We start from the raw sequence: 23,040 nt of genomic DNA, 5'->3' as shown, positions 1-23,040 counted from the left end.
ATTGCTTGAGCCCAGGAGCTTGAGGCTGTGGTGAGCCATGATTTCACCACTGTACTCCAGCCTGGATAACAGAATAAGACTCTGTCTAAAAAAATAAATTATAAAAAAAATGTTCTAACTTGGAAGTCACCAAAGAAATGCAGAGGAAACCCATGATGAAGTCACCACGGCCCCCCGTGTGCCACATCCAGGATCCGTTTCTACACAGTGACAACAGCTGACATGCGCTTCCCTGGCACCTCTCACAGTCCCTCCACTCTGCCAGGCTGTACTCTTGCCCATGCAGGCAGGGAAAGAGATGAGCAGAGAAGTGACCAGGCCAGGTCAGCCAGGAAGAGGGAGGGTTGGGGGCCCACCCAGGCAGGCAGACCCCAAGCCATACAGCTCTAGGGAATAATAATGGTCATGAATACATATTTACCAAGAAAATACCGGTTAAGGTTAAACTGGGGAAAAAGCTAAAAACAACAATGAAAACGGAAAAACAGCCCAGAGGCTACCGAGTGAAATGACACGACGCCTGTGCTGGAGGAGCACGCTCAATGGTGGGGCTTTGAGAAACCCCACCCAGGCACAGAGTGGGCCAGGCCTGAAGAGGGGCGGCAGACCACCATGGAAATGTGCAGACCAACAGCAGCGGCAGATTCTTACTCAGGGGCGAGGAGGGGGCAACTTAGCCTCTTCTTTGCATTTTTCTGTATTTTGCAAGTCTTGTTTGTAAAGCACCTGCTTTACTTTTATTACAGTGATTTTTAAAAGGTAATATATTTTTTAAAAGGCCAATTCTGTGAGTGTGGCTGAGGACAACGCACGCCCACTCCACACCGCCGGGCAGCACGTGGCCAAGGGCCGTGCCAGGCCAACCCCACTCCACACCGCCGGGCAGCACGTGGCCAAGGGCCGTGCCAGGCCAACCCCACTCCACACCGCCGGGCAGCACGTGGCCAAGGGCCGTGCCAGGCCAACCCCACTCCACACCGCCGGGCAGCACGTGGCCAAGGGCCGTGCCAGGCCAACCCCACTGCACACCGCCGGGCAGCACGTGGCCAAGGGCCGTGCCAGGCCAACCCCACTGCACACCGCCGGGCAGCACGTGGCCAACGGCCGTGCCAGGCCAACCCCACTCCACACCGCCGGGCAGCACGTGGCCAAGGGCCGTGCCAGGCCAACCCCACTCCACACCGCCGGGCAGCACGTGGCCAAGGGCCGTGCCAGGCCAACCCCACTCCACACCGCCGGGCAGCACGTGGCCAAGGGCCGTGCCAGGCCAACCCCACTCCACACCGCCGGGCAGCACGTGGCCAAAGGCCGTGCCAGGCCATGGAAGACAATGAACACAGTGCTTGCACCTGCGAAGCACAAGAAAACCCCTGCTCCACCCACGGCTTCCAACAAAAACACAACCAGAATATCCTCAGATGTTAAATGAAGCAGCACACTCCCACGTAACTCAGGCTCAGAGAAGAACAGTAGAAACAGAAAACACTTTCAGTATTTGTGCTGCCGCAGCCAGCACCAAACAACAGTTTTAATTGAACGATATATCAAAACTCGTTTATAGCCTCAAGTGCATATTTCAATACAAACCTGAAATCAAATATCTAAGCATTCAAGTTAGAAAAATAAAGGAGAAAGAAAATAGCAAAGGCCAGGTGTGGTGCCTCACACCTGTAATCCCAGCACTTTGGGAGGCCAAGGAAGGTGAATCACCTGAGGTCAGGAATTTGAGACCAGCTTGACCAACATGGTGAAACCCTGTCTCTACTAAAAATACCAAAAATTTAGCTGGGCATTGTGGCGAGCACCTGTATTCCCAGCTACTTGGGGGGCTGAGGCAGGAGAATCACTTGAACCCAGGAGGCAGAGGTTGCAATGAACTGAGATCACACCACTGCACTCCAGCCTGAGTGACACAGCAAGACTCCGCCTCAAAAAATATAAAAAAGAAAAGAAAAGAACAAAGAAAAGAAATTGATGAAACAAAAAATAAACTCTCCTAAAAAACAGAATCAAAGACTAAGACAGTTTTTGTTTTTGTTTTTCAAAAGATCGGCATAAGATCTCAGAAGAAAGAAGAGGATGTCAGCGTTGAGCTCAGAGCCATCTAAGAGGACACGGAACACTCTGCGCCCATCAGTATAAAACTGAGTGGAAAAAGGAAGACTCCCAGACCGACACAAAAATGGAACATCTACTCAGTCCTATAAACTATTAAAGAAATTACACTGCACTCCAGCCTGGGCGACAGAGCAAGACCCCATCTCAAAAAAAAAAAAAAAAGAAATTGAGCTTCTAATTTAAAACCTTTCCTCAAAGAAAACTCCAGGCCCAACTGACATTTCCAGTAATTTTTCCCAAATATTTAAGGCAAAAATATTACGAACATTACATAAATTCTTCCAAAGAGTATTTTAAAAAACATTTTCCAACTGCTTTTCTGAGTTCAGTATCATCTTAACAGGAGAACCTCACAAAGACATTATGTAAAGAAAATTTCATATAATTTTATGTAAAGAAAATTATAGGCCGGGCGCTGTGGCTCACGCCTGTAATCCCAGCACTTTGGGAGGCCGAGGTGGGCGGATCACAAGGTCAAGAGATTGAGACCATCCTGGTGGCCAAAAACACGGTGAAACCCCATCTTTAAAAAAAAGAAAGAAAATTATAGACCATTGTCTCTAGTAACCAGAGCTGTTAAACTCCTAACAAAATATTCCTCAAATTGAATCTAGCAATATATAAAGAGTGCATCATGACCAAGGTGAGTCTACACCAGGTTTAACAAAAGTAAAAACTGTAATCATAGTAGGATAAAGAACCCGCAAAAACCACATGCCCTTTAACGTACCCTGTGACATAGCAACGACACTCCGAGGTACATGACCGTGAGAAATAAGTACCCAGGAGCCAAGAGTGTTCACAGGAGACGCTTCGTAAAAACCCAGACTGAAATCCTCCCCGGTGCTGAGGACAGGCAGCTAGACAGCACGGCACCTGCATTCAACCAAAGGCCCGAGGGAGAGGACGCTGCTGCTACCCCAGCCACCTGGCTAACCTCGAGCAGATGAGAAGGCAACACGAAGTCCACACCTCAGGATTCCACCTAGACAAGGTTCAGAGCGAGCAACAGAAACCCACAGCCTGGCAGGCGTGCGGGCGGCCCCCTCATGGGGATGCCAGAGGGCTCTGGTGGCATCGCCATGTTCGACGTTGGCACTGGGACCTGTTTGCTTCAGAAGATCAACCTGTGCACTTTCCTGAATATTTGCCACCCTTAAAAACTGCTACTGGAACACAGGTGGAGCCGCGGATGAAATGTCTTTTTAACCTTATTAAAAGATAGGGAGAAAATCCAGTTTTGTGTTGTAATTATGCTATTCTGAGCCCCAGTAGATACTTTGTAGGCTTTAGGGCATATAACTGCATTCAATAACCTCTGCAGGCTCCCACGTCTACGTGAGTTTTGTTTCTGAGATGGGCCGCCAGGGCTGTGCTACAGAATGCTGCGTCTGGGCCTTGGCCCCCAACTTGGCAGCCCCCACACTGAGTGAGAGCATCCCGGGCCGAGGCCCTGCGTACCTGATCTCGGCTGCCCTGTGGTCTGGGAAATGCTTGTGGAAATGCTTAAGTGCCTGCATCACGGCCGAGGTGCACTCCACATACGTGTAGTCAATCATGATGTCCCCTGGGGAAGGGAAGGAAGAACCAAGGTGCTGAGTCTCACCCTGGCTGCCCAGGGCCTACAACTCAGGCCAAATCACGACAAGCAAGAGTGTCGCTGTGTGCAGAACCCGTGCCTGGATGCTGCCTCCCCGACCAACCTCCAGAGCAAACACTGGCCGGCCCAGGACACACACCTGTACTACGAGAGAGCAAAGATGAGGGGAATGCAGCAGAAAGCTGCAATCCCAGCCCAAAAAGCTATGTGTGATGGGTAGGGGACCAGGAAGGGGGCATGTGAGGTGCCCAAAGGTGGACCAGGGGTGAGATCCTGCCCCCAGACCAGTACAGTGGCAGCCATGCACACACAGCAGCCTACCAGCCCATGACGTGGGTCCCCTCAGTCCCCACAGACACCTCCCTGCAGGCGCTCTGGGATCCACGAAGTGGGCTCGCAACACACAGCAGCCTCCACAGAACATAAGCCCTGTGGACTGAGCAGGAGCCAGCCCAGGCTGTGCACCTCACTGGAACCCTCCACCATCCCATCCCCTAGGCCTGACCTGATGCCCTCCTATCCACAACACAGGGATCCGGACACCCCTAGGGATGGAGGAACACAGAACAGCCTGGGCTGAGGGAGGACTCCAGACAGATCTGCTGGTGAACCTGGGCCCTTGCAGCCTCGGGCAAGGGGGAAAAGCTGGCTCCAGGGTTTGTGTACCACGGTGCTGGCCGACCACTCACCAAAGACCTCCGAGGGGTTCAGCAGCTCCAGCAAGCGCCCCCCACGCTTGGTCTCGTAGGTGGAGAACCCTCCGTCGGGATTCCTCATGTTCAGCAGCTGAAATCACAGAGCACCCGAGAACTCACCCACACGATGAGCACACGCAGACGCCCAGGCCACAGTGGAGCTTTCTAGAGGCAACACTAGGGCTGACAACCAGTGGGGCAGGAACGGGGGCAAGAAGCCGATTTCCACGTTAACCAAGCCCTCGGGTGCCCCGAGCAGCAGCTGCAACCTCAGCCGTCAGGGCCTCCACGCGCAGCCACCTGGGAACACGCCCCTACACGTGCCCATGACTTAGAAACCAAGTGTGTGCTGCTGCCAGAAACACACGCAACAGCCAGATGTGCTGAAAGAATGTGGCACCAAAACCAACGGAAACTCCTCCTTCAGACACCCAGTGGGAAGCACCAGAGAGAAACCCGGGGGCCACACCGGCTCCCGCAAGCATCGCGCTGAGCTGGACACCAGCCCTGCTGTGCAGGGCCCTGTGCAAACAGCACAGCAAGCCCTAGGGGTCCAGCCAGAGCTCACAGTTCTCCACATGCAAACGCCGTCCAAGGACAAGCTCCTACAGCCCGGCCGGATTGTGGGGGGGTCGGGCTCGTGGGAGTGGAGGTGAGCACGCAGCTCATCTGCAGACATGAGCTGTGGACGGGACTGCTAGGACCACAGCCTTACCACGGCCACCGCATCGCAGAGCCGCTCTCGGGGGATGTGCTCGGTTACATAGGGACACTTCTCCTGCAGGAGCAGCACGGCCTTCAAGGCCTCAGCCGTGCAGTCAGCAACAATCCAGCCACAGTCCAGCGTGCTGAAGGAGAAGCCGCCCTGCAGAACACGACCCGTGACCCTAGGCTGAGGGTGTCCACACCCCAGTCCTCGGAGCCACCCCACAGCCACACACATCACTCCCCACCACAGAGCACCCAGTCAGGACGGGGGCCTATCCACCAAAGGTGTGGGTGCGGCCAGGGGCCCAAGCTGGGCACATCTAGATGGAACTCCAGCTTCCAGCACAGAGACCCTCAGGGCGGCAGCTCACACCCTCAACACCTTCAGATCTCACAACGGGACAGGACGGGGCACAGGTGTCCCCCACCCCCACTGTAAACACGCAGCAGCAGCTGTGCTCATGCCTAATTTCACAGAACAGAACGCACCTGTGGTCACAGCCCACCCCGGCTGAGGTCTCTTCCCTCTGCCTTCCCCGGACGCCCTGGCTACAGGGCGTCCTGAAGCCTATATGTGCCATGACCACCTGAACCGCTCTAAGGCACGGCCACATGTGCAAGCAAATGGTGCCCCCATGTGCCAGGCAGCTCAGCAACATGAGGCATGGGCCCCTATGCGAGGCACACCCAAAGACGCCAAGGGAAGAGTCCCGCCTTCAAAGGGAAGGACCAACCTGCTGAGGGCAGCCTCCCCGGGGGATGGGGCAGGGACGGGGCAGGGACGGGGCTGGGACGGGGCAGGGACGGGGCAGGGACGGGGCCGGCTCCCGCATACCTTGCTCATCTGGCGGTAGTACTTCTGGTAGTCGGGAGGGTTATCTGGGACCTGGGCAGCATGGAGGGCGAATGTGGAAGCAGAGAACATGTCAGCACCGGGGACATCACTGAGACAGACGGGGCAGGACTGGAGAGGCAGGACGTGCCGGCCACAGCCCCCGCTGGTGCTGCGAGGCACCAAGGGCCCAAACCGAGAGCTCACCACCCACTGCTGCTGGGAAATGTGACTGGCCAGCAAGGGCTGAAACTAGCCCAGACGGGAGGCACGTGCCTCCCCTGTGATCTCCCCACTGGCCGGGAGGCAAGGAGGTGGCCCAGGCCTCTGTGGTGTGCTCTGCCAGGGGCTCCCGCTGCCTCCTAAACAACCCCAGCTTCGTGGACCTCAGCTCCTGGGCCGTCTCTCCTGCCTTAATGAGAAGGGAAGAGGCCTGGACTGTAGTAGGGTTCAGTCAACCTCCCCAAGTCTCCATCAACCAGAGCAAGTCCTGGGTAGGAGGCAGGAGGCAGGAGGCAGGAGCAGTCCGCTGTAGGGTCAGCCACAGCAGGACAACGCCCCTCCCCTCCCTGAGCCCCAGACGAGTGCCAGCCTTGGCCACACGGAGGCCAGGAACACCCAGAGGGCCTGCAGAAGCAACGTCCTGATGACATCTGAAGGGACATGGTGAGACGGGCTGGGGGGGAGAGGGGCAGCTGTTCCAGGCAGAAGGACACTGGCTGAGGCCGTGGCAGGGACAGTGGGAGACATGGGAGGTTAGGGCGCATGTATGGGATGACTGTGGCTGCAGACTGGGGTGTAGGCGTGTGTGAGACACTGAGGTCAAACTAGGGGCTGGGGCACCGTCTGTGGGCAGCTGATCTAGCAGGATGGACAGGGGTTTTCGCTGCAAACAGTCTCAGGAGGGAACGTCCACAGGCTGGCATCACCTCTGTGGGCAGAAGGTGCTTCAGAGACCCAGAGGTGGAGTCTAGGCTGCGCAGCTCAGGGTAAATGGCCCCTACCTGTGCCTGGCTCCTGCACACCATGGCTCCAACGGGAGCAGGATGCAGAACTGCCAGCACCCCCAGCACCCCAGGCACCCCGCAAGCCTCACAGAGCTGCTCCGGGTGAGGCCAGCCCAAGGACGGGTGGATGGAACAGGGGTGGGGAGGGGCAACCTGAGAAACCAGCGCAGGGAACGGGGCAGGGTGGAGGTGAGGCGGGCACTTCTGCCTGTAGGAGATCCCAGCCCTGATCCCCCTCTTCAGCCCCCTCAGGGCCCCAGGCACAGGCCTCACCTGCGAGAGCCGCAGAAACTCATGTGCCTTCTGCAGGCAGGACGAAAACTCGGGCCTGTGGTGTCCACCCGCCTGGAAGAGACAGCAGGACAGAGAGGCTGAGCCGCCCTTGCACGGCCACCATGGCTGAGTGGGTCCCCGATGGTCCTGGCCACATCCTGCCCCGACTGGGAACCAGAATGAAACTGGCAGATATCTCCAGAGAGTGCCAGGGTTTCTTGCTGCACTTACCTTTAAAGACAAAAAATCAAAGGTCCATGAGATATGACAAGACGGAAGGGAGCAGAAGAGACCATCTATGGGTGCCAGCACCCCACCTGCCCAGTGAGCGTCTATGCCCAGAGGATCTCCAGCACCTCGGCGTGGGCAGGTCCTTTGAATGGCCCAGCCCTCAGGGCACTCCAGAAACACCTTCAGAATCCCACCAACCTCATTCCCACCAGCATAAAAATCCACTGTTGTTTCTCTGCAGTATTGGCTGGAGAATGCCCATAATGAGCAGTTCCAGTTCCAAGAGGCTGGAGTCCCCCTCCTGCCCACGCTGAGAAACAGCCTTCACCAGGCTCCCCTGCGCACACGGCCTCCAGCTCCTGCCCTCCCAAAGCCTCTGACCCAGCCCAACACCCAGGGTTGCTGGGCAAGGCCGCCCCATCCATAGCACCACCATCTCAAACCAGAGGCCAGAGCCCAGGTCACTGGAAACTTCAAGGAGCCACAAGTGTGTGGCCAGCAGTGCTGCCCTCAGGTGGACGCGAGGGCTCATGTGCACAGGAAGGAAGGTCAGCTGAGGCTGAGAAAAGAGAATGAGCCACGAACCTCTAGCAGAGCTTGGATGGCGAAGGCAGTGTCCCAGATCTGTGAGCCGTTGGTACCCTACACACAAAAGACGGGCGTTACAGCAGCAGCAGCCTCCCCCACTCCCACCTACGGCCTCCAGGAGCTGACAGGCCCGAGGGCTGGGTGCGGGGGCTCCTATCCAGCCAACACTCAACCTCAGGCTCTGAGCCCTGTGCACCCCTCATGGCTGACAAGGGCCTCAGAGAAGGCTGAGTCCTGCAGGCAGACATGGATCAGGGAACCCCACCTTTCTTCATGGGCCACCAGGCAGGACAGTGTCCCTCTCAGGACACCTGTAGGACTGGACAATCCCCCAGAGGCTCAAGCACCCACACACAGAGCATCCAGCTGCCCTCGCCCAGTCAGAGCAGTGCACCTCAGTCATGGTGATGCCTGGAAATGACCCCATTTCTAAGTATACCTGAGGTGATGGAAACTCTGCACAAGGCTGGGAAGGCCCTACCTCAAATGTCACCCCGGACCTGGACTCCCAGATACATACGCTGGTCTCAATTCAAAGGGCCAGTGACCAAACCCCAGTGAGACAGAGCTGGACACTGACCGCAACAGACATGGGGATGGTGGCAGGGGGCGGCAGGGGGCAGAGGCATCCAGACGTCATGCACTGGAGGAACGAGCCAGCGACCACCAGAAAAGCACTCTCGCCAAAGAAACACAACGGGATAAAGCCTCAGTGCATGACCAGTTCACAAAAACTCAGAGAACAGAGGGAGCAACCGGTCAGATCCGGAACGTGAAGCCCTTCAGGGAGGAGAAAAGAGGCCACGGGAGACTGCTGTGGACGAACAGGAGCTCAGATACCAACACGCGAAGGCCCGTGTGGGCCTGGCCTGAACCCTGACTCACACGCACCAACGGCAACGTGAGGACTACACCCGGGAACCGTCGTGAAGTTTGCTGGGTGTGACAACCACAGAGCAACTCTGTAAAAACACAGAGGCCCTCATTAGCCCGAGGTGCACTGAAGAGAGGGCGCAGCGGGGGGCTGGTCAGGGAGGGGCAGGGAGGCCAGGGCCTGCTCTGGGGCCGTTACTCATGTAACTCATCCACTTTGCATGTGTTTAGAAAACCATTTCACAAAACATGGACCGTGTCCAGGGAGCCTCGGGGGAGCTCAAGGCCAGCTGGGTGAAAGCCCATGGCTGGGGAAACCTGGCATCAAGAGTAGCCCTGGGGCGGGCAGTGCTGGGCCCCTGTGTGTCCATCACAAACATGACACCCCGGACACCTCTGGAGACTCCACATTTCCACACTGAACCAGGTGGGGGACAGAAGACAGACCCGCAGGGCATAACCCTCACCAGACCGCAACACACAGGGCAACACTGTCTGGGCTTCTGACACACCCACTGTGATAATGCACAAAGGGGCACAGGCTCAGCCCAGCTGGACAGAACTGGGGTCTACAGGGCCCCCAGAGCCAGGACAGGACCAGGGTCAGCCAGGACCCCGCCCTCAACACTGCCCTGCTGCCCCCAGGGCCACACCCAGGACAGCACCATCTACAAAATCTAGACGCTGAGCGGGACGGCGTAGAGAAGGACCCGCAGTACACGGCATAGACAGTGCAGGCAGGGAGCCCACGGTTCCTGTGCAGCGGGCTGTTCTCCTCCCACCTCGATGACCAACCCGCTCCGTAGAGCAATGACCTGGAGACCACCACAACCTCCACCCGGAGCAGGCCACACCCAGGCGGATGCTTCCGACGTCACAGACCGTATAGCAGAACACAGCGCTGGCCCTTCCTAACGCAGCTCTCGGCTACTCTAGCCCACAGACTTCTGGGAAATCTGAGACACCTCGGGCCTCCCCCACAGTGGTGGCAGACGCACAACCCCTGGAGGGCAAGGACACGGTCAGGCATCCGTGCCTGGAAACAAGTGTATCTTCTAAAAGCTCAGGGAAGGATCCAGAAAGAAACCGACTAACGCCACGTGGCCAAGTGTCCAGCACACCCGCCTGCTCCTCCTCTCCCTGGACGTGGCGATGGCTGCCTGCCTCCCTCCCTCGTGCTTGGTGCCCCTCATGACTGGGTTCCAGCCCACTTAGGGCAAGTTCCCAGGCAGCTCCCAGGCCCAGCCACATGCCACCACGGCCCTCCAGGCTCCTGTCCTGTGCACCCACAACCTTAAGAAGGAGCCTCTTAAGAGTGTCGCTGGGCGCAATGGCTCACGCCTGTAATGCCAGCACTTTGGGAGACTAAGGCAGGCGTATCACCTGAGGTCAGGAGTTCAAGACCAGCCTGGCCAACATGGTGAAACCCTTGTCTCTACTAAAATACAAAAATTAGCCGGGCGTGGTGCTGCATGCCTGTAATCCCAGCTACTAGGGAAGCTAAGGCAGGAGAATCACCTGAACCTGGGAGGTGGAGGTTGCAGTGAGCCGAGATTGAGCCACTGCACTCCAGCCTGGGCAATAGAGCGAGACTCCATCTCAACAACAGCAGCAAAAAGAGTGCATGGAGGAGAGGCCCCCACTAACCAGAGCCGCCTCCTGCCACGGTAACAAGAGGAGAGCGTCTGCAGCTCCGGGTCTGTCGTTACACGGGTGGGCCCACTCGGACCATCAGGGCAAAGAGCAAACAGGACAGCTGCAGACAGACACTCGAGAACTGTGGGCACCCACACAGGGACCGACGGCACCCACGGGGACACAGCCAGAGGCCTCGACTGACTCAGCGTCCGGTCACACGCTGCCGGGACTTGGTCCAGGAGGAGTTATTTCTGCATCTTAATGAACCCAGAAGGAAAAGTAATGAAGGGTAGAAATGACTGCAAAGGAATCTGGCAGCCGCAGTCCTGCAGCCCTTACCTGCATTTTCATGCCGTCAAGGCCCATCCTGTGAGGACAAAAATGCCCAAGTCAGGCACGAGGAGAAAGCTGGAAGCCCAGCCGGCTACCCAGACCCTGCACTCAGGGAGGTCCCAGGGAGGGCATCTGTCCCCTCCCCCAAGGCCTGGCACTGGCCTGGATGCCGCCCCAGCTGGGCTGCTGGGCTGCTAGACTCCTGGGCGTGAGGCCCACACGCTAGAGAAGACAGGACACACTCACCCAGGAAGGGCGCACCCAAGCCAAAGGGCGGCAGGAGGCTCCCCAACCCCCGACCCCCGACCCCAGGCCGCCTCAGCCCTGCTGCCCGTGTTCGGTGCTGTGGGACCAACCAGGGCTTCCCACCGTGGGACCGTGCTGTGCCATCCATGACAGGGGCCCACCTTCAGGGCATACTCCATGGCTGACAAGCTCCCCTTGTCCACAGGCCTTCCTGACGCCAACCTGCACCTGCCCTGCTGCCCACCACGCCCCTCCTCACTCTACCTTCTAGGACCACCCCACTCTTCGACTGGGTGGCAAATCTTCCAAGTCAAAGACAACCCTCGGTGACACTACTGGTCCCTGGTGGTGTTCCTTGTTGGTGTTCCCTGGTGGTGTTCTCTGGCGGTGTTGCCTGGTGCTGTTTCCTGGCGGTGTTCCCTGGCGGTGTTCCTTGTTGGTGTTCCCTGGTGGTGTTCCTTAGCAGTGTTCCCTGGTGGTGGGTGCTCCCTGGTGGTGTTCCCTGGTGGTGGGTGCTCCCTGGTGGTGTTCCCTGGTGGTGGGTGCTCCCTGGTGGTGTTCCCTGGTGGTGGGTGCTCCCTGGTGGTGTTCCCTGGTGGTGTTCCTTAGCGGTGTTCCCTGGTGGTGTTCCCTGGCGGTGTTCCCTAGCGGTGTTCCCTGGTGGTGTTCCCTGGCGGTGTTCCCTGGCAGTGTTCCCTGGCGGTGTTCCCTGGCAGTGTTCCCAGATGGCACCGTGGTGGCCCCCTCACTGGGATACGGCCGAGGCTCAGATCCAGCCTTCGTGTGGCTGCACTGAGAGGCCTCACCAGCACATCCCAGCCACACTCACCAGAGATAGTCCGGGATTCTGGAGACGTGCTCCTGGAAGGCAGGGGAGGTGGGCCCGTCCACATACCAGCGCACAAGCATGTTGATGGTTTTCGAGATCTGCCGGAGACACGGCCCTGTCAGGGCTCTGATCCAGACCCACAGCAGCCCCCAGGGACAGGGTCCCATGCAGCTCACTCAGGGCCAGGAAAGGGGCCTTCTGCTCTAACGGGCGGGACCGAGCGAGGATGGACAACAACTGTGTACCCAGGACCTGACTCAGACACAGGCAGTGTCAGCTAAGGCCATGGCCTGGCTTAGGATGAGGAGGGACCGCACTCCATCAGTGAGAAGTGAAGGGTTCCAGGAGAAGCCACAGGGGTCAGCCCACAACCAGAGGGGCATGGGCTGTCAGGCGCCTTAGAAACAACACAGGGGACAGAGGCAGGGCCCGAGGGGCCCAGGAAGAGGTGTGGACATGGGACTGCAGTAGCAGGAAATGTCTGCTCCCCTCCTTCCTCAGAGCAGACTGTTCCAGAGGCCCCTACTTCTTATTTTTGGATCTTACAAGTCAAGATCCAATTGCAAGCATGTTTCTAACGTGCTTAGTACAGATGTGCTCTATATGGGATTGAACCGAAACCCACACAGAACCACGTCACTGCTGACCGGAAAACAGAGGACCTGCTGCAAGGTCAGTCGGGATTTGTGATTCACTGAGGTGGCATCAGGCCCAGAAAACCCGAGATGCGGCATCAGGGTGGGACTCAGTGGCCCAGTGCCACCGGGGTACATCCAGAGAATGCCAAGGCCAACCCACTACACCGCAGCAGCTACGGCACAGCCCAGGGGCTGCTGACTCTGTCAGGAGGCGGCCCTGCGCCAGCACAGCCCGGGACTGCACCCTCCAAGGCCACTGAACTAGCCCATACCTGGCCCCCCGCGGGCCCCACAGAAGAGAGAGGTCCGAGTCCCTGGTTAGGCAGGAGGAATCAGGAGTGGAACCCGAGGACCCTGCTACTCCCACCCACCCTGGGCTTCTCTAAACCCCCTGGGAGAAGGACAAATAATCAACTATTTGGGGAGGGGAATTCGGAAGGAACCAAGTGAGAAAAAAACGCCCCTCCCAGCTGGCCAGAAAGATCTCAGGAAGGGCCTCCAGGAGAGGACCAGGCACCCCCCAGGACAAGAGCAACTGGAGAACAGGAGGGAGGGTCGAGTGTAGGGGGGCGGCTTCGCTGAGCTGGGCGTGCAGGGAACCAGGACAGAAGTCCTCAAACGCCTGTGGGATCTGAGGGCCACCTCCCAAATGGCGGTGCACTAGGCTCCAGGAGACCCTACTCCCAGCTCATGGACTTTACTCTGGACCCCAACCCCCAGCGGCTGCAGCCAGAGGCCGGCGGAGGCACTGACCGGGCCGATGCTGATGCTCTTGGTGAATCGGTCGTCAGCCGCGATGTGCTCATACAGCCGCTGCACGGCCTGCTCCCGCAGGCGGACACTGTGGTGGCTCTCGTACAGGTTGAGGAACGCTGCAGGGGACAGGGGTCAGTGGACGCCAGGCACCAGGACCCTGGTCTCCGCCTGGAGCCCCGCGCACCTGGACTTGCCCTTCCCCAGGGTTCCCCTTCCCCACCGCCAGACTTGGTTGCTGAGCTCCTCCTTCCCTGCCCAGGAGGGGCGCCCCACACCTCCTACACACACCCTTGCTCGGGATGGGCTCCTGAGACTGGAAGTCAGCCCTGCCGGTTCTCGGGGTGGAAGGGCCCGCCTCCTGGGGCCTGGCACAAAGATGGCCCAGTGGTGCCACTGGCAGGGGATGAGTTCATGAATGAGTGGGACAGCCCGACCACGGGCTGCCCTGCCAGCCCCTCAGGAGGCACTCACCATATACCACGTGGAGCAGCCAGCTGTGCGGTGTATACAGCTCGTCTGGGGCCACGTTGTTCCTCTGCGCCTGCCAGTTGATGCTGGCGAAGTCCTCCACATAGAGCTCCTGGTGGGGGCAGCTGGCTAGCCTGGCTCAAACCAGGAGGGGCAGTCTCCCACCACCCACCCTCAGGGCCCTGGACCAGCCCCTTCCTGGGTGTGTGTCGGGGGGCCCTCCAGCAACTGACCCTGAGGGTACATGAAGGCCTGGCCATTGTGGCTATGTGCGGACCACTCTGTGGAGTTCCCCAACTCCATGAGCCCCAGGCCTACCCAGAAGCTCATTTCCTCCCTCTGCCCCTCCTCCTTCCCCAGGGCAGGCCTGATAGACATCCTGCACCTCAAACCCCGACTCAGGGCCTGCTTCCTGAGGACACAGTGTACATCTGCCTCCTGCATCTCTTGAGTCCTGGATGTCCCCCTAAGAACCCCGGGCAACGGCTGCTGCCTGTCCCATAGCACGAGTCCCCTCTGGGCAGAGCTTGGAGGAAGGTGGAGGCCCACTGTGCTCACAGGGCTCTCGGTTCCACAGGGCCCCCAGGTGAGCGGACAGGTGTGGTGAGATTCCAGGAGCCCCAGGCCCTATGGGTCCCAGCCCCAGAAGCCTTCGCTTTGTTCCCTGATGAGGTCCTACCTGGCGGAGGCTCTGGATGAGCGGGTCCTCCGTGGCACTCAGCCGAACAGCGTAGCAGTAGCTCATGGGCAGGTAGACCTGCCGGCAGTGGCACCACAGTGTGGAGGGGTGTGCCGGTGCCCAGTCAGGAAACAGCCTGGGGCAACAGCAGGAGTCAGTGGGAGACCCGCAAGACGGAAGCCTGCCACTCCGCCAGGATCCACACCTTGGGCCCTTCCAAGCACGGACACAGGTGGGTGGCTGTTCCCCACCGCATCAGTGCACCTGCGGCATTTCTCAACCGTGCTGCTGAGGGGGACAGTCGAGCCATTGGTGCACTCCCCAGGGAGCTGCACCTCCTGGTTCAGTTAGCATTTTGTACCCTACAGCCAGGTGAGGGAGCTCCTAAATGCTTAGGATTGTCTGTGGGTTTCTTAGCTGCAACAAACATACCTTGGTAACGTAAAACATCAACAAGGGGAATATGGGGTGAGGGCCCCAGCGAATACTCTTGGCTCTCTTTGCAACTTTTCCAGAAATTGGAAACTATTCCAAAATTTAAAGTTTACTTTCAGGCTAGGCAATCCTATCACTTTGAGAGGCTGAGGTGGGCAGATCACGAGATCAAGAGATCAAGACCATCCTGGCCAACATGGTGAAACCCTGTCTCCAATAAAAATACAAAAATTAGCTGGGCACGATGGCGCATGGCTGTAGTCCGAGCTACTTGGGAGGCTGAGGCAGGAGAATCACTTGAACCCAGGAGCCAGAAGTTGCAGTGACCTGAGATCATGCCACTGCACTCCAGCCTGAGTGACAGAGCGAGACTCTGTCACAAAAAAAAAAAAAAAAAAAAAGACACTAGATAATAAGAAATTAATGTTGGCTTTGCTGGGTATTTAAAAGCATTCGGTTCTGTTTAGAAAAACAAACACTGATCTTTTAAAGGCAAGCACACTGGGTCCGCAGGTGAGGTGTGACGCTGGGACACGTTTCACATTCCACAGCAAAGGAGACAAGGTCAGCAACAGCAGCACAGGACGCCCCTGCGCAGGCTGCAGGAGGGACAGCTCCTTCTACTTCTACAGATGCTCAGTTTCCCACAAGATGCAAGCCACCCCGCCCTGCCTGTAGCCTGACTCAGGGTACCCCCATCCACAGCACAGCCGCCTTCCTGCCAAGCTGGGAACCCCCTTTCTGTATCCCTGTAGGACTCAGCTCGATCAAGGACCCCGCCAGGAGCCTAACTGCACCCACCCACAGAACCACCACCCCTCTCTGTCTAACAGCCTGCACCTGACCACTGTCCCTGTCACTCTACTCTTCAGGGAAGCAGCAGCCACCCGACGACCAAGCCAACAGCAGGCATACCACATCTCTGGGAACAGGGTATTGAGGCCTTCCCAGCTGTAAACATTCAGGACAGCCAGTCAGAACTTCCCCCAGGAGGAGATGGCCACAGCACCACCTGAGAGGAAAGAGAATAGGCCCGTGTCATCTGCTTCTTGTCAGCAGAGCCCACGCTGTCTGTAGCTGGGAAGCTTCGCCCTCCAGGAGTCAAGCGTGCCCCTCTCCATGAGCCAAGGGCAGCCTCATGCGATCTTGCAAGCCCATGTGAGAAGCAGGTTCCAGAGTGCTCAGAAATGCCCTGGACGCACGGCCCCTAGGTGAAACCAGTGGCTTTCCTGGGAGTGTTTCCAGCCCCAGGAGAGGTGTTTCCAACCCCTGGCCCCAGGAAGGAGCACATGAAGACAGCCACCTGGAAGGTCCAGGGACACCTCAGTGCTCAGGCGAGCGAGGGGCCCAGGTGCACACGTGCCTGGAGAAGGCGATGAGCGGCAGTGAGAGCGCGCACTCGGCCTCGCACTCTGAGCCAAGCCTGAGCTGCCCCAGTCTGTCATGTCCACTTGGCAGACTGGTCCTGCACGGGAACAATGACAAGCCCCAGACTCCAGAGCAGCTCCGGCACACTGGCCCCACGTGCCAGAGCCACTTCCAGCAGCACTCAGTTCCGGCACAGCCACGCTGTCTAAACATACTGCTGAGGAGTCCCTGCTCCAAACCCCAAAGGGTATGCAAAAGCCAGCAACACCCACGAAGCTACTGAAGTGCAGCCTGAACACATTCCTCCACCAGGCAGGCGCCAGGACTGTGGCGGGGAACCAGTCAGCAGCCTTGGGAACACAGCATCGAAGACACCAAAGGCTGACAGTGAACTGATGACAACAGTGACAAGCTCATGAAGGAAGGAGGCAGGATCTCATGGGAATGCATTACAGGACACTCCACCTGGCACGGCAGGTCAGGAAGGGGCCCTCGAAGAAGTAACACTGCAACTGTGAGCCACCGGGGCGGGAGTGGAAGGTAAGAGGCTCCAGTGCATGGTGAGCCCTGGTGTTGTAAGGACCTTTGAGGAGCTCACAGGTCACCCCTGTGCATGCAGCAGAGAGCAGGCAGGCATGATGGGCTACGGAAGGTCTGGGAAAGGCCGGGGGCAAAAACCAGGCCAGGCTCTGCAGAGCCACAACATGAGCTAGACTTTCTTGGAGCAGCAGGAGCCATGGATTCCCTCGGCTGAAATCACCGTCAGGGCCGACAGGCAAGAGGAGAGGTAGCCAGGCCAGGCTTGACAGGTGCAAGCTGCACGGCTGCCCCCGCCTGCAGCCAGGCTGCCCCCAGAAGGTGGCTTCCTGTGTTCTTCCTCAAGCAACATATTAATGTGTTTCGTTTAAGTCTTGGTCAATTCAGGAAACAAATGATTACCTGGTTGTCTTAATTTGCTTTGCTTTTTTTTTTTTTTTAAGAGACACGGTCTCACTCTGCCACCCAGGCTGGAGTGCAGTGGTACAATCAGCTCACTGCAACCCAGAACTCCTGGGCTCAAGTGATCCTCCTGCCTTATTAGCCTACAAGTAGCTGGGACCACAGGTGCATACCATCACACCTGGCTAATATTTTATTGTTTTTGTAAAGACAGGGTCTCACTATGTTGCCCAGGCTGGCCTCAAACTCCTAGGCTCACCTTAGTCTCCCAAAGTGCTGGAATTACAGGCATGAGCCACTGTACCTGGCTCTCAATTTGCTTTTTAAGAAATTATGCATCGGTTAAACAGTTTCTGCCTATTTCTGCTTTGACAAATTCCCTGTTGATGTGTTTTGCCCACTGTTTCATCTGGAGGTGCACCTTTCTATATCTCGTTTGTGAGAGCTCGTTATAGAGCTGACATGATCCCTTGACCCAGCACGTGCTGCACGGGGCATACCTTTCTTGTGAAGAAGGTTCCGGGCGCGTACCACGTCAGGATCATCAGGCCCAACACCCAGAATTCTGAGACAGACATAGTTGAGTGCAGTCCCAAACACAGTGGACTTATCCTCAATGTGCCTACGGGAGCAGAGCACAGGTGGGAAACTGGTATCTGTCCTTACTTCTAAGAAATAAAGCAAAACTTTCTGGAGTTTCCTCAGCAAACTAAGAATGCCAACATCCCTTACCCTGACATAACACGCCAACACAGGAGACACCTGAGCAGCCGCTCTCCAGTTCATGCACCTCCCACGCCACCCGAGCCCCGCTCCATCCACCTAGCCCGCCTGCTCGACACCTTCCCGAGGGCGGTCCACTCTGGGCTACGGCTCTGCTCCCAGTGTGTGCCACGCTGCAGGAAAGCTGTCCAGCTGCCTCCACCTGCTGCCAGCCCAGAGTCCGTGTGGGGAAGCCCTGCAAGAGCTGAGGCAAGAGTCTGAGGCCTCAGTCAGTTTTCATATAAATACTGAATTAGAAAAGAATTAGAGATAAAGTTACATAGTTATTCCTATATATAATCAAAATCACATAACTATTTACATGCAATCATAAATATATACATATATACAATCATATCATCTCTAATTTTACTAGTAAGTCTCAGGTCATGAAGTAGTCCTTCTCTCCAGGTGTGAAGACAAGAAACTGTGGAAATAAAGACACAAGACACAGAGATAGAGAAAAGAGAGTTTGGGCCAGGGGTCCACCGCTACCAAATCTTGGAGACCGGCGGTGCACCCGAGGGCCTGGACACTCTGACTTTTACTGAGTACTAAGCAGGAAGCAGGGTAGAAAGGCTGAGGCAACGGTGGTCAGTGACAGGGTCAGGTAAGTCACATGTCTTGGAGACAGGGGCTCAGGATTTTCAAGAAGCCGAGGCGAGGAGAAAACCTAAGGCGTCAGCACTTTTTTCACACTTGTCAAGAATATCAAGGACATTAAAATTTATTTTACTATTACTAATTCTTATCTGAGAAGAAAGAGAAGAACCAGGTGCTGACGCAGAACGTGAAAGTAGACGTGGAACGTGACCGCTGAGGCACAGCGTCACACAGAGACAATTAAGTCCCCCGGACGTCTGCGGGCCTCCCTGACAGCCGCCAGGCCTACCACAAGAGCTTGGAGAAGTGGAGTTTTCTCCTCACTCCCCCGAGGAAGGCGACGTCTCAGTCATCTTGGACGTCTCCATCCCTAGCTGGCTAAACAGCAGGCACTTTCCCAGCGCTGGCACTGCCGCACGGCCGAGGCATCCTCCAGCAGCCCTTATGCGGGCGTGACAGAGGGCTTAGAGTATCTACCTTAGGGTCACCTCTTTCCCAACACCACTTCGGTTCCATACTTCTTGACCTGAGACTTATTAGTGAGATTAAAGATTACACGATTGTCTATACGTATATTTATGATTAATGTGAATAGCTATGGGATTCTTTATGACCATATATAGGAATAACTATGACGCCAAGGCCCCACCTGCACAGCCTCAGCCCACTCCCGTCCTGCTAGGCTCTCCCCAACCCACCCCAGGCCCATAGCTGCCATCCTCCTACCCCCCTGGCAGCTGCCTGGAAACCCAAGCATCTCCCACATGAGAACGCACACGTGCGTGTGCAGTGACACCGGGGCAGGCACACTCACAGGCCCCAGCCGCCGTCGGGTAGCTGCACTGACCGCAGATACCGCACAATCTCTTCTCTGTATCCGGCTGGCAGAGGGATGCGTGCCACGTGGCAAGTGATCAGGAGGCCTGTGTGGCAGGAGAGATGTTCCTCGCTTTGGGGAGGTGGGCATCGCTGCTAAGACCAGGCCCCTTTCCTCCTGAGTACCCCACTCCAACAGGGAGCTACCTACTTCCCATAAAAACACCCCTGGAAAGGCAATTCCTCCCAGGCCAACAGGCACTTTGGGCACAGGGCCAGAGAAGACGTCAGCCACAGCACAGGCGATGCTCCCTGCCTAGGGCCTGCAGAGCCCACTCAGCCACGCCTGGCTCGCATGACCCTCTGGGTCAGAGAAACACCAAACACTGCACAGCACCTCAGGAAGGCCTCCCCCAAGTGCCCCGAAGGTCCAAAAGGAACCAGCACTTTAGATCAGTGGACCCTCCATGAGGGGAGAGTGTTGGTCTTGCTTTAACATCTGCTGGGAAAAAAATACAAAATTGCTCACCCTTGGATGGGGTAATACCTACTTGCTTATTCATATTTTTCTGTTTCATAGATTTTTTTATAAGCATATGCCGCTTTGCAAATGTCAGTGGGGAGGGAGCGACAATAAATATTATCTACTAAGAACCTCCGTCCCCAGCCTGGTCCTCTCAGGCACGGTGCTCACAGGCCACCCTCCACCTCCACTCCCCATGCTTGGTTCCATCAGCCATGCGCCCCCAGAGCCTGGCATGGGGCAGGTCTCAGGGCAGACCCCAGCCACATGTGCCATGGAATGAATGCCTGACTCTGGCTTAGAGCATCAGAAGCCCTAGTGGACAAAGCATACAGACATGCCCTGGAAGGAGAGATGGGCTGAGAAACACTGCACGGGTTCACATAAAATGAGCTATCCCAAAACACGCCCGTCTCTCCCTATCAGTTATGATGCTGTTAGGACAGGGAAATGTGCAGACAGGAGCAGAGCCGGTCTGCAGAGCCAGCATCTTCCTTATCTTATAGGCAAGGAAACTGAGGCACAGCCAGTAAATGGTGGGGCTAGGTCAGAGCCCTTTCAGTGCTCACCACAGTGCTGCCCAGTGCCACACAGGCACACTCGACGGGAGCTGTCTACACAGGATCGTGGACTCCAGGAGCATTTTCCAAAGTCCAGAAAGAAGGAAGAAAAGACCCAACTCACAGCCAGCCCACAGGAAGGGTCCCAGCAAGCTCAGCCCAGAGCCAAAGCAGCAAGAACAAAACAACACAGTAACCCCACTGACCAAACACCACAGCGTGCCTGACACTGCACATAACCAAACCTGATTCCAATCCAGTCACAGATGAGGCTACAGAGGCAAAGTGAGGCTGACTCATCTCCTGACCAACTCTATGTCATCGTCTTACCATGAGCCAAGGGAAGAAAGAGCACCTCAACTTCCCCTAACGACAGGCCCTCAAATCCCAGGACAGAAAAACTCAGTGCTGTACAGTCCAGGTGGCAGCAGGGCTGGGAGTCAAAGCAGAGATGGAATTCCAGTGCTCATCTTGCTAGTCTGGTGGCCTGGAATAAATATGCCTCGGTTTCCTAATGGATCCCATTAGGCTTATTCTAAGGACTAAAAGAAGAGCAGGCCTTGAGGAGGGCTTGGACTGCAGTAAACACCATGGAACCATTTTTAACATTAAAGGCCAACTCTTCCCAAACTAACACGTAAGCCCGATGCAACTTCATTCAAAGTCCCAACAGGTTTTATTCTGGGACAGAATCAGGATAAAGGCAATTTGGATGAGTAAATGGATAGACACAGCTAAGAGATGTTTTAAAAAGAAAGGCGACGAAGGTATATAAGAACTTTAAATCGACAGCGTGGTAAAAGAAAACGACGTATCAATGAGCTATCACGGAAAGAAACCCTACTTATGTAGGAACTCACGTCAGTGAAACAATGTGAGCACAAGTCCTAGGGAGAAGGTCCTATTGCGTAGGGAATTTCCCATTTTACAAGGCTGAGGATTTCTGTGAAGAAACACTCCCAGGATGCAAAATAGTCTCGTGTAGCCAAAGCAGTTCAGTACCCAGGCAGTCCAACTGCTATCCCCCTCCTACTCACTGGTCTGAACCTGAAGCTCCCCTGCATGAGCTCCCCTGCAATAGCTCAAGATAAGTTCACAGCAGTTATCAGCTTCCCACCCACCACTCGGCCCACCTACAGCCCCTTGGCATAGGCTGGGCCTTCCACCTGGAATGCCCATCCCACTCTGTGCTGAGACTTCAAAGCCCACCTTCCTCCTCCCTCAAGGCAACAGACCCCTAGAGAACCACTTGCTTCCCTTATCAGAGGGCCTGTCATCCTACATGGCCAAGGCTAGCTGATCCCCTAGCACCGACAGCAGGTGGACTTTGACACGGGGCAGAGTTTGCTAGTCCTTTCCTATGTAAGCTCCCGGATTTTCACCTCTTCATCAAAACCCTAGACCAGGCTGGGCCAGGATCCCAAGGATGACCCAGGGTGGCCGCACCCTCATGCTGGGGCAGCACACTCCTACCTGGCAGGAGGAAAAGTGGGCCACCGTAATCACCCGTCCAGTGCCCATCCTCAGCCTGCAGCCCCATGTAAAACGTCATCCCGTTCAGAGCCCCCTCGCAGGCGGTGTGGGCTTTGGGCAAGTCCTTAAAGTAATTCTTCTGTAAAGAGACCAAAAAAAAAAAAAAAAGAGAGAGAGAGAGAGCGAGCTGAGGGTCCTGCTGCCCGGCCAGAGGAGCCCTCCTCACACACAGCCCAAGTCAAAATAGTGAATCTAAATTACTGCAAAAGTTTCAGCTGTTTCCATCAAAAGTATGAAACTCTGATGCGCGTATCACATCTCAGCAAAGTAAAAGGACAGTTCCACATTTTCATTGCTTTACTTTCCAGTCACGGATTCTTCACAACTTCTCCAAGATGTCTGTATAAACCAGGCACCAAAGGGTGGGGCGGGGCACGGATGCCCCCTGGGTCCTGGACTCGAGCCTCTCAGAAAGGGCCCAAAGGATGGCACAGCCTCTCCCACGGCGGCCAGGGCTTGGCGGAGACCAGCCAAATCTCTTACAACGCACGCAACTAAGACACTGGGTCCAAAAACTTTTTGTGCATAAAAACAAAATTACGGCCGGGCGCGGTGGCTCACGCCTGTAATCCAAGCACTTTGGAGGCCAAAGCGGGCGGATCACCTGAGGTCGGGAGTTCAAGACTGGCCTGACCAACATGGTGAAACCCCGTCTTCAAAAAAAAAAAAAAAAGTTACAAGTGTCTTTGTAAGTCAGAAATTATCTCAAAATAAGATGCTAAAAAACAACATCAGGAGTGTCCTGTGCGTGACATGGAGACGAAGGGGCCGCGCTCGCAGCTCTCCCGGGCGCTCGCAGCACCCACCCTTCCGAGAGAAACCAGCTCCTCGCGGCTCCCCGCTCAGCGCCCCGCGGGGTCCCAGCGCTCGCGGACGCCACTTACGGTGTCCAGCCCCAGGGCGTGGGCCTCCAGGCCGGTCTGCCCGCGGCCGGCGCGCTCGTCCTGCAGGTAGGTCCACGTCTGCCGGCCCATCTCGCAGCTGAGCCG

At 56.5% G+C, this 23,040-nt stretch overlaps 1 pseudogene; it reads right to left on the bottom strand.

Annotated features, from left to right (window-relative positions):
• Positions 1-1,486: 1,486 nt before the first annotated feature.
• On the bottom strand, positions 1,487-23,040 carry LOC135273251 (lanosterol synthase-like; annotated as a pseudogene).

This window comes from Aotus nancymaae, unplaced genomic scaffold (assembly GCF_030222135.1).
Source record: "Aotus nancymaae isolate 86718 unplaced genomic scaffold, 86718_ANA_hifiasm-v0.15.2.pri h1tg000630l, whole genome shotgun sequence".
Taxonomy (NCBI): Eukaryota; Metazoa; Chordata; class Mammalia; order Primates; family Aotidae; genus Aotus; species Aotus nancymaae.
This window is presented reverse-complemented; position numbering and strand designations above follow the sequence as displayed.